Raw genomic sequence first — 14,274 nt, 5'->3', positions numbered from 1 at the left:
AAGTTACCAGGACATGGTATGAGGCTGGGCTGTAGAATTATTGCCATGTCATCTACCATTGTATGGTATGAGGCTTTGCTGTAGGAATATTGCCATGTGAGGTACAGTGTGTGTTATGAGGCTGGGCTGTAGAAATATTGCCATGTGAGGTAACAGTTTATGGTATGAGTCTGGGCTGTAGGATTATTGCTATGTGATGTACCGGTGTATTGTATGGGGCTAGGCTGTAGGATTATTCCCATCTTAGGTGTATGTGTGTGTGTGTGTGTGTGTGTATGGTATGATGCTTTCCTGTAGGAGTATTGCCATGTGAGGTACCAGTGTATGATATCAGGCTGGGCTGTAGGATTATTGCCATGTGAGTTACCAGTGTATGGTATGAGACAGGGCTCTAGGAGTAATGCCATGTGAGGTACCAGTGTATGGTATGACTCTCGACTGTAGGATTATTGCCATGTGAGGTAACAGTGTATGGTATGAATCTGGGCTGCATGATTATTGGTACGTGAGGTACCAGTGTATTGTATGGGATTGGGCTGTAGGATTATTCCCATGTGAGATATTTATGTATAGTATGAGGCTTGGCTGTAGTAGTAGTATTGCCATGTGAGGTACCAGTGTATGATATCAAGCTGATCTGTAGGATTATTTCCATGTGAGTTACCAATGTATGGTATGAACAGGGCTCTAGGAGTATTGTCATGTCAGGAACCAGTCTATGGTATGAGGTTGGACTTTAGCATTATTGCTATATGAGATACCTGTGTTGGGTACGATATTGTGCTGTAGGAGTATTCCCATGTGAGGCATCAGGGTATGGTATGAGGATGGGCTGTAGAAGTATTGCCTTTTGATGTACCAGTATATGGAAGGAGGCTGGGTTGTAGAAGTATTGCCCTATGCGGTATCAGTGTAGGATGGGAAGCTGTGCTGTAGGATTATTGCCATGTGAGGTACCAGTTATGGAATGAGTCTGGGCTGTAGGAGTATTGCCATGTGAGGTACCAGTACATGGTACAAAGGTGGGCTGTAGGAGTATTGCCATGTGAAGTGAGCATGCATGGCATGAGGCTGGGCTGTAGGATTATTGCCATGTGAGGTACCAGTGTTTACTGTTTGGCTGGGATGTAGGATTATTTCATGTCAGCTACCATTGTATGGTATGAGGCTGGGCTGTAGGAGTATTGCCATCTGAGGTACAGTGTATGGTATGAGGATGGGCTGTAGAATTATTGCCATGTGATGTACTAGTGTATGGTCTGAATCTGGGATGTAGGATTATTGCTATGTGAGGACCAGTGTATGGTATGGGGGGAGCAGTAGGATTATTGTCATGTCATTTACTGGTGTAGGATATGAATCTGGGCTGTAGGATTATTGCAATGTGAGATACCAGTGTAGGGTATGAGGCTGAGCTGTAGGATTATTGCCATGTGAGGTACCAGTGTATGGTATGAATCTGGGCTGCAAGATTACTGCCATATGAGGTTCCGTGTATTGTAAGAGGTTGGGCTGTAGGATTATTGCCATGTGCGGGAGGTGTGTATGGTATAAGGCTTGTTTGTAGGAATATTGCATTGTGAGTTACCAGTGTATGATATGATGCTGTGCTGTAAGATTATTTCCATGTGAGGTACCATTGTATGGTATTAGGCTGTGTTGCCGGATTATTGCCATTGGAGGTACTAGAGTATGCTGTAAGGCAGGGATGTAGGATTATTACCATGTGAGGTACCAGTTATTGTATAACGCTGGGCTGTAGGAGTATTGCCATGTGAGGTACCGGTGTATGGTATGAGGCTGGGCTTTAGGATTTTTGCCATGTGAGGTATCTGTATGGTATGAGAGTGGACTGTAGTATTATTGCCAAGATAGTTACTAGTGTATGGTATGAGGCTGGGATGTAGTATTATTGCCATGTGAGGTAAGTTTGTATGATATGAGGTGGGCTGTAGGAGTATTGCCACATGAGGTATCAGTTATGGTATGAGGCTGGTAGTAGGAGTATTGCAATGTGAGATACCAGTGTATGGTATGAGGCGGGGCTGTAGGATTAATGCCACGTGAGTTACGTGTTTACGGTAAGAGGCTGGTCTGTAGGATTATTGCCATGTGAGGTACCAGAGTATGGTACAAAGCTGTGCTGTCGGATTACCGCCATATGAGGTTCTAGTGTATGGTATGAGGCTCGGCTGTAGTATTGTTGCCAAGTGAAGTACCAGTGTATGGTATAAGGCTGTGCTGTAGGATTATTGCCATGTGAGGTATCAGTGAATGGTATGAGGCAGGGCTGCAGAATTATTGCCATCTGAGGTGCCAGAGTATGATATGAGGAGGTACCACTGCATGGTATGACGCTGGGCTGTAGTATTATTGCCTTGTGAGATACCAGTGTATGCTATGAGGCTGTGCTGTTGGACTATTGCCATGTGAGATACCAGTGTATGGTATGAGGATATGATGTAGGATTATTGCAATGTGAGATGCCTGTGTATGATACGAGGCTGGGCTGTAGGATTATTGCCATGTGAGGTATCAGTGTATGGTAGCAGTTTGGGCTGAAGGATTATTGCCATGTGAGGTACCAATTATAGTATGAAACTGGGCTGTAAGATTATTACCATGTGAGATGCCAGTGCACAGTATGAGGCTGAGCAGTAGGATTATTGCCATGTGAATTACATGTGTATGGTATGAGACTGGGAAGTGAGAATACTGCCATGTGAGGTACAACTGTTTGTTATGAAGCTGGGCTGTAGGATTATTGCCATGTGAGGTACCAGTGTATGGTATGGGACTGGGCTATAGGATTACTGCCATGTGAAGTATCATTGTTTGGTATGAGGCTGGGCTGCAGGATTATTGCCATGTGAGGTACCTTTGTATGGTATGAGGATGGGCTGTAGGATTATTGCCACGTGAGGTACCAGTGTTTTGTATGCGTCTGGGCTGTAGTAGTATTGCCATGGGAATATGAGTGTATGGTATGAGACTGGGTTGTTTGATTATTGCCCACTGATGTATCAGTGAATGGTATGAGGCTGGGCTGAAGGATTATTGCCTTGTGAGGTGTCATAATTTATTATGAGGGTGGGCTTTAGGATTATTACTGTGTGAGGTATCAGTGTATGGTATGAGGCTGGGCTTAGGATTATTGCCATGAGAGGTACCAGTGTATGGTACAAGCCTGGGCTGTAAGAATATTGCCATGTGAGGTACCAGTCTATGGTATGAATCTGGGCTGTAGGATTGCTGCCATGTGAGGTATCAGTGTATGGTATGAGACTGGCTGTATTATTATTGCCATGAGCTACTAGTATATGGTATGAGGCTGAGCTGTAGTATTGCCATGTGAGGTATCAATGTATGATATGAGACTGGGCTGTAGTATTATTGCCAGGTAAGGCACTAGTGTATGGTACGAGGGTGGGAGGTAGGATTATTGCCTTATGAGTTACAGTGTATGGTATGTGGCTGGGCTGTAGGATTATTGCCATGAGAGGCAACAGCGTATGGTATGAATCTGGACTGTAGGATTATTGCCATGAGAGGTATCAGTGTATGGCATGAATCTTGGCTGTAGGATTATTGCCATGTGAGGCATCAGTGAATGGTATGAGGCAGGGCTTCAGGATTATTGCCTTGTGAGATACCAGTGTACGCTATGAGGCTGGGCTGTAGGACTATTGCCATGTGAGATACCAGTTTATGATACAAACCTGGGCTGTAGAATTGCATTATGAGATACCAGTGTATGGTATGAGGCTGGGCTTTAGGATTATTGCCATGTGAGATATAAGTGTATGATATGAGGCTGGGCTGTAGGAGTATTGCTATGTGAGATACCAGTGTATGGTGTGAGGATGTAATGTAGGATTATTGCAATGTGAGACGCCAGTGTATGGAACGAGGCTGGGCTGTAGGATTATTGTCATCTGAGGTATCAGTGTATGGTAGAAGTTTGGGCCGAAGGATTATTGCCATGTGAGGTACCAATTATAGTATGAGACTGGGCTGTAGGATTATTACCATGTGAGATACCAGTGTACAGTATGAGGCTGAGCAGTAGGATTATTGCCATGTGAATTACGTATGTTTCGTATGAGACTGGGATGTGAGAGTACTGCCATGTGAGGTACAACTGTTTGTTATGAAGCTGGGCTGTAGGATTATTGCCATGTGAGGTACCAGTGTATGGTATGGGGCTGGGCTGTAGGATTACTGCCATGTGAAGTATCATTGTATGGTATGAGACTGGGCTCCAGGATTATTGCCATGTGAATTATTTTTGTATGGTATGAAGATGGGCTTTAGCATTATTGCCATGTGAGGTACCAGTGTATTGTATGAGTCTGGGCTGTAGTATTATTGCCATAGGAAATACGAGTGTACAATATGAGACTGGGTTGTTTGATTATTGCACACTGAGGTATCAGTGAATGGTATGAGGCTGGGCTCCAGGATTATTGCCTTGTGAGGTGTCAGAATTTGGTATGAGGTGGGCTTTAGGATTATTACCATGTGAGGTGCCAGTGTATGGTATGAGGCTGGGCTTAGGATTATTGCCACAAAAGGTACCAGTGTATGGTACAAGCCTGGGCTGTAGGAATATTGCCATGTGAGGTACCAGTCTATGATATGAATCTGGGCTGTAGGATTACTGCCATGTGAGGTATTAGTGTATGGTATGAGACTGGCTGTATTATTATTGCCATGTGAGCTACTAGTGTATGGTATTTGGCTGGGGTGTAGTATTATTGCGTTGTGAAATACCAGTGTATGGTATGAGACTGGGCTGTAGGATTATCACCATGTGAGGTAACAGTGAACGGTATGAGGCTGATCTGCAGGATTAACGCCATGTGAGGTGCCAGAATATGTTATGAGGGTGGGCTGTAGGATTATTACCATGTGAGTTACCAGTGTATGGTATGAGGCTGGGGTGTAGGATTATTGCCATGGAGGTACCAGTGTATGGTACAAGGCTGGGCTGTAGAAGTATTGCCATGTGAGGAACCAGTTTATGGTATGAGGCTGGGCTGCAGCATTATTGCAATGTGAGGTACTCGTGCAGGGTAGGAGGCTGGGATGTAGGAGTATTGCCATGTGATGTACCAGTGTATGGTATGAATCTAGGTAGTAGGATTATTGCTATGTGAGGTACCTGTGTATTGTAAAAGGCTGGGCTGTAGGATTATTGCCATGTGAGGTACGTGTGCATGGCATGAGGCTTGGCTGTAGGAGTATTGCATTTTGAGGTACCAGTGCATGATATGAGGCTGGGCTGTAGGATTGTTTCCATGTGAGGTACCAGTGTATTGTATGAGACTGTGTTGTAGGATTATTGCCATGTCAGGTACCAGAGTATGCTATAAAGCTGGAGTGTAGGATTATTGCCATGTGAAGTGCCACTTATGGTATGAGACTTTGCTGTAGGAGTATTGCCATGTGAGGTACCAGTATATGGTATGAGCCTGGGCTGTAGCATTATTTCTATGTGAGATGCCAGTGTAGGGTACGATGCTGTGCTGTAGGAATATGGCTGTGTGAGGTACCACTTTATGGTATGAGGCTGGGCTGTAGGACTGTTGCTATGTGAGGTCTCAGTGTATGGTATGAGACTGGGTTGTAGTATTATTACCATGTGAAGCACCACTGTATGGTATGAAGCTGGGCTGTAGTATTATTGCCATGTGAAGTAACAGTGTATGGTATGAGGCTAGGCTGTAGGATTATTTCCATGAGAGGTGTCAGTGTATGGTATGAGGCTGGGCTGCAGTATTATTACCATGTGAGTTACCAGTGTATGGTATGAGGCTGGGCTATATGGATTATTGCCATGTGAGGTACCAGTGTATGGTATGAGACTCGGATGCAGTATTATTGCTCTTTGAAACACCAGTGTATGGTATGAGGATGGGCTGTAGGATTGTTGCCATGTGACATGCCAGAGTAGGATATGAGGCTGGCTGTAGGATTATTACTATGTGAGGTTCCAGTGTATGGTATGAGGCTGGGCTATATGGATTATTGCCATGTGAGGTACCAGTGTATGGTATGAGACTCGGATGCAGTATTGTTGCCCTTTGAAACACCAGTGTATGGTATGAGGATGGGCTGTAGGATTGTTGCCATGTAACATGCCAGAGTAGGATATGAGGCTGGCTGTAGGATTATTACTATGTGAGGTTCCAGTGTATGGTATGAGGCTGGGCCGTAGGATTTTTCCATGTGAGATACCAGTGTATGGGATGAGGCTGGGCTGTAGGAGTATTGCCATGTCAGATACCACTGTTTAGTATGAGGCTGGGCTGTTGGATTATTGCAATTTGAGATACCAGTGTATGGTATGAGGCTGGGCTGTGGGATCATTGCCATCTGAGGTATCAGTGTATGGTATGTGTCTGGCATGAAGGATTATTGCCATTTGAGGTACCAGTTATGGTATTAGGCTGGGCTGTAGGATTATTACCATATGAGGTACCAGTGTACGGTATGAGGCTTAGCTGTAGGATTATTGCCATGTAAGTTACGTGTGTATGGTATGAGGCTCGGATGTAGGAGTACTTCCATCTGGGGTACGACTGTATGGTATGAATCTGGGCTGTAAGATTATTGCCATGTGATATACCAGCTATGGTATGAGGCTGGGCTGTAGGAATATTGCTATGTGAGGTACCAGTGTATGGTATAAAACTGGGCTGTAGGAGTATTGCCATGTGAGCTGCCTGTGCATGGTATGAGGGTGGGCTGTAGGATTATTGCCATATGAGGTACCAGTGTATAGTATTTGGCTGGGATGTAGGATTATGGCCATGTCAGCTACGATTGTATGGTATGAGACTGGGCTGTAGGAATACTGACATGTGAAGTGCAGTGTATGGTATGAAGATGGGTTGTGGAATTATTGCCATGTAATGTATTAGTAGATGGTATGAATCTGGGATGTATGATTATTGCCATGTGAGGACCAGTGTATGGTGTGAGGCTGGGCTGTAGGATTATTGCCATGTGATTTACTAGTGTGTGGTATGAATCTGGTCTGTATGATTTTTGCTATGTGAGGTACCAGTGTATGGTATGAATCTGGGCTGTAGGATTATTGCCATGTGAGGTACCGGTGTATTGTAAAAGCTGGGCTTTAGGATTATTGCCATATGAGGTATTTGTGTATGGTATAAGGCTTGGCTGTAGGAGTATTGCATTGTGATGTACCAGTGTATGATATGAGGCTGAGCTGTAGGATTATTTCCATGTCAGGTTCCAGTGTATGGTATGATGCTGTGTTGCAGGACTTTTGTCATGTGAGGTACCAGAGTATGCTATAAGGTTGGGGTGTATGATTATTGCAATGTGAAGTACCAGTTATGGTATGAGGCTGGGCTGTAGCATTATTGCTATGTGAGATGCCAGTGTAGGGTACGATACTGTGCTGTAGGAGTACGGCCATGTTAGTTACCAATGTATGGTATGAGGCTTGGCAGTAGGACTTTTGCCATGTGAGGTATCAGTGTATGTTATGAGTGTGGGCTGTAGTATTATTGCCATGATAGGTACTAGTGTATGATATGAGGCTGGGATGTAGGATTATTGCCATGTGAGGTATGTGTGTGTATGTTATGAGGAGGGCTGTAGTAGTATTGCCACATGATGTACCAGTTATGGTATGAGGCTGGTCGTTGGAGTCTTGCAATGTGAAATACCAGTATATGGTATGAGGCTGAGCAGTAGGATTATTGCCACATGAGTTATGTGTGTATGGTAAAAGGCTTGGCAGTAGGATTATTGTCATGTGAGGTACCAGAGTATGGTACGAGGCTGTGCTGTAGGATTATTGCCATGTGACGTACTAGTGTATGGTATGAGGCTGAGCTGTAGTATTACTGCCATGTGTAGTACCAGTGTATGGTATGTGGCTGGGCTCTAGGATTTTTACCAGGTGAGGTATCAGTCTATGGTATGAGTCTGGGCTGTAGGATTATTTCCATGTGAGGTACCGGTGTATGGTATGAGGTTGTGTTGCAGGATTTTTGCCATGAGAGGTACCAGAGTATGCTATAAGGTTGGGGGTGTAGGATTATTGCCATGTGAAGTACCAGTTATGGTATGAGGCTGGGCTGTAGCATTATTGCTATGTGAGATGCCAGTGTTGGGGTACGATACTGTGCTGTAGGAGTAAGGCCATATGAGGTACCAATGATTGGCATGAGGCTGGGCGGTAGGATTGTTGCCATGTGAGATATCAGTGTATGGTAGGAGAGTGGGCTGTAGTATTATTGCCATGATAGGTACTAGTGTATGGAATGAGGCTGGGATGTAGGATTATTGCCATGTGAGGTATGTGTGTATGTTATGAGGTGGGCTATAGTAGTATTGCCAGATGAGGTACCAGTTATGGTATAAGACTGGTCATTGGAGTCTTGCAATGTGAAATACCAGTATATGGTATGAGGCTGGGCAGTAGGATTATTGCCATGTGAGGTACCAGGTTATGGTATGAGGCTGTGCTGTAGGATTATTGCCATGTAAGGTAGTAGTGTATGGTATGATGCTGGGCTGTAGTATTGTTGCCATGTGAAGTACCAGTTTACGGTATGAGGCTGGGCTCTAGAATTTTTACTAGGTGAGGTATCAGTGTATGGGGTGAGGCTGGGCTGTAGGATTATTGCCATGTGAGGTATCAGTGAATGGTATCAGGCTGTGCTGCAGATTATTGCCATGTGAGGTGCCAGAGTATGCTATGATGCTGGGCTGTAGGATTATTGCCATGTGACATACCAGTGTATGGTATGAGAGTGGGCTGTAGTATTATTGCCATGATAGGTTCTAGTTTATGGTATGAGGCTGGGATGTAGGATTATTGCCATGTGAGGTATGTGTGTATGTTATGAGATGGGCTGTAGTAGCATTGCCACATGAGGTACCAGTTATGGTATGAGGCTGGTCATTGGAGTATTGCAATGTGAAATACCAGTGTATGGTATGAGGTCAGGCAGTAGGATTATTGTCATGTGAGTTATGTGTGTATGGTAAAAGGCTGGGCAGTAGGAGTATTGCCATGTGAGGTACCAGAGATGGTACAAGGCTGTGCTGTAGGATTATTGCCATGTGAAGTACCAGTGTACAGTATGAGGCTTGGCTGTAGGATTTTTGCCAGGTGAGGTATCAGTGTATGGTATGAGGCTGGGCTGTAGGATTATTGCCAAGTGAGTTATCAGTGAATGGTATGAGGCTGGGCTGCAGGATTATTGCTATGTGAGGTGCCAGAGTATGCTATGAGGCTGGGCTGTAGGATTATTACAATGTGAGGTACCAGTGTATGGTATGAGGCTGGGCTGTAGGATTTTTGCCAGGTGAGGTATCAGTGTATGGTTTGAGGCATGGCTGTAGGATTATTGCCAAGTGAGGTGTCAGTAAATGGTATGAGGCTGGGCTGTAGGAGTATTGCCATTTGAGATACCAGTGTATGATTCAAGGCTGGGCTGTAGGATTATTGCAATGTGAGGTATTAGTGAATGGTATGAGGCTTGGTTGCAGGATTATTGCCATGTGAGGTGCCAGAGTTTGCCATGAGGCTGGGATGTAGGATTATTACCATGTGAGGTACCAGTGTATGGTATGAAGCTGAGCTTTTGGCTCATTACTATGTGAGGTTTCAGTGTACGGTATGAGGTTGAGCTGTAGGATTATTGCCACGTGAGTTACATGTATATGTTATGAGTCTGGGATGTAGGCGTACTGCCATATGTGATACAACTGTATGGTATGAAGCTGGGCTGTAGGATTATTTCCATGTGAGGTACTAGTGTATGGTATGAGGGTGAGCTGTAGTATTACTGCAGTGTGATATATCAGTGTATGGTTAGATGCTGTGCTGTAGGATTATTGCCATGTGAGGTATCAGTGAATGGTATCAGGCTGGGCTGCAGGAGTATTGACATGCGAGGTACCAGTGCATGGTATGAGGCTGGGCTCTCGGATTATTGCCTTGTGAGGTACGAGTTTATTGTATGAGACTGGGCCTTAGTATTATTGCCATGTGAAATACCAGTGTATGGTATGAGACAGGGCTGTAGGATTATTGCCATGTGAGGTGCCATAGTATGGTATGATAGTGTGTTGTAGGATTATTACCATGTGAGGTACCAGTGTATGGTATGAAGCTGTGCTGTGGGATTATTGCCATGGGAGGTACCAGTGTATGGTCCGAGGATAGGCTGTAGGAGTATTGCCATGTGAGGTACCAGTGTATGATATGACCCTGAGCTGTATGATTATTGCCATATGTGGTGCCAGTGTATGCTATGAGGCTGGGCTGCAGCATTATTGCTTTGTGAGGTACCCGTGTAGTGTAGGAGGCTGGACTCTAGGAATATTGCCACGTGATGTACCAATGTATTTTATGAATCTAGGCTGTAGGATTACTGCTATGTGAGGTACCTTTGTATGTAAAAGGCAAGCCTGAAGGATTATTGCCATGGGAGGTACATTTGTATGGTGTGAGGCTTGGTTGTAGGAGTATTGCTATGTGAGGTACCAGTGTATGGAATGAGGTTGGGCTGTAGCATTATGGCTATGTGAGATACCAGTGTAGGGTACGATTCTGTGTTGTAAGATTATGGACATGTGAGGTACCAATGTTTGGTATGAGGCTGGGCTGCAGGATTGTTGCTATATTAGGTCTCAGTGTATGGTATGAGACTGGGCTGTGGTATTATTGCCATAATAGGTACTAGTGTATGGTATGAGGCTGGGATGTAGGATTATTGCCCTGTGAGGTATGTGTGCATGGTATGAGGTGGGCTGTAGCAGTATTGCCACATGAGGTACCAGTTATGGTATGAGGCTGGTCCAAGTATTGCCATACGAGGTATTAGTGTATGGTATGAGGCTGGGCAGTAGGATTATTGCCACGTGTGTTACGTGTGTATAGTAAGAGGCTGTTCTGTAGTATTATTGCCATCTGAGGTATCTGAGTATGGTACGAGGCTGTGCTCTAGGATTATTGCCATGCGAAGTACTAGTGTATGGTATGAGGCTGCGCTGTAGTATTATTGCTATGTGTAGTACCAGTGTATGGTATGAGGCTGGGATGTAGGAGTACTTCCATGTGGGGTACAATTGTATGGTATGAACCTGGGCTGTAAGATTATTGCCATATGATATACCAGCTATGGTATTAGGCTGGGCTGTAGGAATATTGCCATGTGAGGTACCAGTGTATGGTATAAAACTGGGCTGTAGGAGTATTGCCATGTGAGCTGCCTGTGCATGGTATGAGGGTGGGCTGTAGGATTATTGCCATATGAGGTACCAGTGTATAGTATTTGGCTGGGATGTAGGATTATGGCCATGTCAGCTACGATTGTATGGTATGAGACTGGGCTGTAGGAATACTGACATGTGAAGTGCAGTGTATGGTATGAAGATGGGTTGCGGAATTATTGCCATGTAATGTATTAGTGGATGGTATGAATCTGGGATGTATGATTATTGCCATGTGAGGACCAGTGTATGGTGTGAGGTTGGGCTGTAGGATTATTGCCATGTGATTTACTAGTGTGTGGTATGAATCTGGTCTGTATGATTTTTGCTATGTGAGATTCCAGTGTATGGTATGAATCTGGGCTGTAGGATTATTGCCATGTGAGGTACCGGTGTATTGTAAAAGGCTGGGCTGTAGGATTATTGCCATGTGAGGTATTTGTGTATGGTATAAGGCTTGGCTGTAGGAGTATTGCATTGTGATGTACCAGTGTATGATATGAGGCTGAGCTGTAGGATTATTTCCATGTGAGGTTCCAGTGTATGGTATGATGCTGTGTTGCAGGACTTTTGTCATGTGAGGTACCAGAGTATGCTATAAGGCTGGGGTGTATGATTATTGCAATGTGAAGTACCAGTTATGGTATGAGGCTGGACTGTAGCATTATTGCTATGTGAGATGCCAGTGTAGGGTACGATACTGTGCTGTAGGAGTACGGCCATGTTAGTTACCAATGTATGGTATGAGGCTTGGCAGTAGGACTTTTGCCATGTGAGGTATCAGTGTATGTTATGAGAGTGGGCTGTAGTATTACTGCCATGATAGGTACTAGTGTATGATATGAGGCTGGGATGTAGGATTATTGCCATGTGAGGTATGTGTGTGTATGTTATGAGGAGGGCTATAGTAGTATTGCCACATGATGTACCAGTTATGGTATGAAGCTGGTCGTTGGAGTCTTGCAATGTGAAATACCAGTATATGGTATGAGGCTGAGCAGTAGGATTATTGCCACATGAGTTATGTGTGTATGGTAAAAGGCTTGGCAGTAGGATTATTGCCATGTGAGTTACCAGAGTATGGTACAAGGCTGTGCTGTAGGATTATTGCCATGTGACGTACTAGTGTATGGTATGAGGCTGAGCTGTAGTATTATTGCCATGTGTAGTACCAGTGTATGGTATGTGGCTGGGCTCTAGGATTTTTACCAGGTGAGGTATCAGTGTATGGTATGAGTCTGGGCTGTAGGATTATTTCCATGTGAGGTACCAGTGTATGGTATGAGGCTGTGTTGCAGGATTTTTGCCATGAGAGGTATGAGAGTATGCTATAAGGTTGGGGGTGTAGGATTATTGCCATGTGAAGTACCAGTTATGGTATGAGGCTGGGCTATAGCATTATTGCTATGTGAGATGCCAGTGTTGGGGTACAATACTGTGCTGTAGGAGTAAGGCCATATGAGGTACCAATGTCTGGTATGAGGCTGGGCGGTAGGATTGTTGCCATGTGAGATGTCAGTGTATGGTAGGAGAGTGGGCTGTAGTATTATTGCCATGATAGGTACTAGTGTATGGTATGAGGCTGGGATGTAGGATTATTGCCATGTGAGGTATGTGTGTATGTTATGAGGTGGGCTATAGTAGTATTGCCAGATGAGGTACCATTTATGGCATAAGACTGGTCGTTGGAGTCTTGCAATGTGAAATAACAGTATGTGGTATGAGGCTGGTCAGTAGGATTATTGTCATGTGAGGTACCAGGGTATGGTATGAGGCTGTGCTGTAGGATTATTGCCATGTAAGGTACTAGTGTATGGTATGATGCTGGGCTGTAGTATTGTTGCCATGTGAAGTACCAGTTTATGGTATGAGGCTGGGCTCTAGGATTTTTACCAGGTGAGGTATCAGTGTATGGGGTGAGGCTGGGCTGTAGGATTATTGCCATGTGAGGTATCAGTGAATGGTGTCAGGCTGTGCTGCAGATTATTGCCTTGTGAGGTGCCAGAGTATACTATGATGCTGGGCTGTAGGATTATTGCCATGTGACATATCAGTGTATGGTATGAGAGTGGGCTGTAGTATTATTGCCATGATAGGTTCTAGTGTATGGTTTGAGGCTGGGATGTAGGATTATTGCCATATGAGGTATGTGTGTATGTTATGAGGTGGGCTGTAGTAGCATTGCCACATGAGGTACCAGTTATGGCATGAGGCTGGTCATTGGAGTATTGCAATGTGAAATACCAGTGTATGGTATGAGGTCAGGCAGTAGGATTATTGTCATGTGAGTTATGTGTGTATGGTAAGAGGCTGGGCAGTAGAATTATTGCCATGTGAGGTACCAGAGTATGGTACAAGGCTGTGCTGTAGGAATATTGCTATGTGAGGTACTAGTGTATGGCATTTGGCTGGGCTTTAGTATTATTGCCATGTGAAGTACCAGTGTACAGTATGAGGCTTGGCTGTAGGATTTTTGCCAGGTGAGGTATCAGTGCTTGGTATGAGGCTGGACTGTAGGATTATTGCCAAGTGAGTTATCATTGAATGGTATGAGGCTGGGCTGCAGGATTATTGCTATGTGAGGTGCCAGAGTATGTTATGAGGCTGGGCTGTAGGATTATTACAATGCGAGGTTCCAGTGTATGGTATGAGGCTGAGCTGTAGGATTTTTGCCAGGTGAGGTATCAGTGTATGGTTTGAGGCATGGCTGTAGGATTATTGCCAAGTGAGGTGTCAGTAAATGGTATGAGGCTGGGCTGTAGGAGTATTGCCATTTGAGATACCAGTGTATGATTCAAGGCTGGGCTGTAGAATTATTGCAATGTGAGGTATTAGTGAATGGTATGAGGCTGGGCTGCAGGATTATTGCCATGTGAGGTGCCAGAGTATGCCATGAGGCTGGGCTGTAGGATTATTACCATGTGAGGTACCAGTGTATGGTATGAAGCTGAGCTTTTGGATCATTATTATGTGAGGTTTCAGTGTACGGTATGAGGTTGAGCTGTAGGA

This window comes from Protopterus annectens, chromosome 5.part0 (genome assembly GCF_019279795.1).
Source record: "Protopterus annectens isolate FY-2018-M chromosome 5.part0, PAN1.0, whole genome shotgun sequence".
NCBI lineage: Eukaryota > Metazoa > Chordata > Ceratodontiformes > Protopteridae > Protopterus > Protopterus annectens.
Note: the sequence above shows the minus strand (reverse complement) of the source record.